We start from the raw sequence: 2,008 nt of genomic DNA on the forward strand, positions 1-2,008 counted from the left end.
CTGAATCCTACTCGCGTGGTTTCTCGAGAAGAGAGAGATCGCAGCTCATAAGCAAACTTAAGACGCAGTTGCTGAGACATTACAAGTCACATTGATGTCACGTGTCTTTACGGGATTTTTACGGGTTGTGTGTGAACGCACTCTCTGATTCCGGAAAATCACTGGCAGTGTGAATGAACCAAAATCAAACGAACCGGGGTCAAATCCCGGGTCACTTTATCTGTGTATTTTACGGAAATCTCTGTGTGAAAGGGGCTTAAGAGAGAGAGAGGGAGAATGTGTTTGTGTTGGTGTGTGTGTTTAGTGTGTGTGTGTGTGTGTGCTCCTGCTAAAGCCTACATTGTGGGAACAAAATGTCCCTATAATAATACCAGTTATTTAATTTTGTGGGACATGTTTCGGTCCCCGTGAGGACAGTTTTCTGTGAGGGAAAATAAATCCTGTTTGTTTACATGAACTGAGCGAACAAAATAATTAAGGAAATGAACCACATTTTCCAACCTGTAAGACAGGCTCAATCCCAACTGGCACGCTTCGCTCTCCCGGAGTCCAAAGTTTCCAGTAATGGGCTTTATTGAGGGAACATGGTGAGCTTGAGCACCTTTATGAGTCCTGAAATGCAGATGGGGCCCGTTGTGGTCGAGTGTCTTCAACCCTCTGGAGAGTTCAGCTCCAATCCTAATCCATCACACCTGAACCAGCAGATCCAGCTCTTCAGATCAGCCAAATCACAAGTCAAGTCAAGTCACCTTCATTTATACAGCGCTTTTAGCAATATAGCGCGTTTCAAAACAGCTTTACAGTGATAATAGGAAATTACAGTAACAGAGATTGTTTTGGCTTTATAGCAGCTCTAGATAAAGTTATCGTCCAGCTAAAGTTAGTTTTGATTGATTCACTTCCATTGTAAAGATCATTAGTTATTAACTTAGGGGCCGCTAACACGACACCGTTTTAACTGAAAACAGAAAACTTTTAATGTGTTTCTGAAGCAGGTTGGAAACTTTGCAGGACAGTGGGTCTCAGGAGCAGGACAGAAGACCAGGAGCCTCATTCAAAAACTGTTGAGTAGAAGCCGTCCTAGTTTTAATCTCAATTCGATAAGTTCCCCAATGTGCATATGTAGTTCAGAGAACGAACGTTCGCACAAAAAAACATGCGTACGCCTGTCTTAAAGATGTGAAATGTATAAATCACAAACGCCCGAAAATTAATGTTATTAACAGTCAACGTCCAATGCTTTACGACGAGCGGCAAGAATTGCTTAGATTTTCAAATACTTCTCCGACTCTGGAAAAGTGTGTACGTTTGCTCAGACCCTGACGGGGCGTTGAGCACTTTTCCACATCAAAGACCGTTTTTATAAATATGAACATTGGTGTGGAGTTTAGCATTGTAAACTCTATGTTGTAAACTCTATGTTGTAAACTTTATGTAAACTCTAGCGTTGTAATCTCTAGAATTTGAACTATATGTTCAAGTCTGTGTGTTTGCATGTTAAAACGTGCTTAATGAGGCCCCTATAGGCTCTAGTGCACTTCACAGATGTGTGGAAGTCAAGTCACCAGGATTTATTTATACAGCGCTTTATACAGTACAGATTGTTTCAAAGCAGCTTTACAGAGATGACAGGAAAATGACGCATTCAGGTGTTGTTCAGCTGTTCAGTGTTAAGTCAGTTCTGTGTTGATTCAGACTTTCTGTTGCAAAGATGAAGGAAGGAGAAGGTGAAGTTTGGAAGTTCACTTCATGTGTGATTTAGGAAATTCATCTGGAAAGAATCTGTAGTGTTTAGACATCTGAAAAACGGAGACGTATTTCCTCTTCCATAAGAAAACACTGTAGAGTCCTTGCTGTAAACATGTTTGCACAATACAATGGGATAGAGACAGACAGAAAGAAAAAAGGAAACTGCGAGCATTCAACGTCATAGTTCTGTCGTTAATTAATGTAAGAATGTCTCCCTGTATGGACTAAAATATTATGCTGTGTGAGATCACAATATAAG

Source organism: Abramis brama, assembly GCF_963993115.1.
Source record: "Abramis brama genome assembly, chromosome: 1".
NCBI classification, from domain to species: Eukaryota; Metazoa; Chordata; class Actinopteri; order Cypriniformes; family Leuciscidae; genus Abramis; species Abramis brama.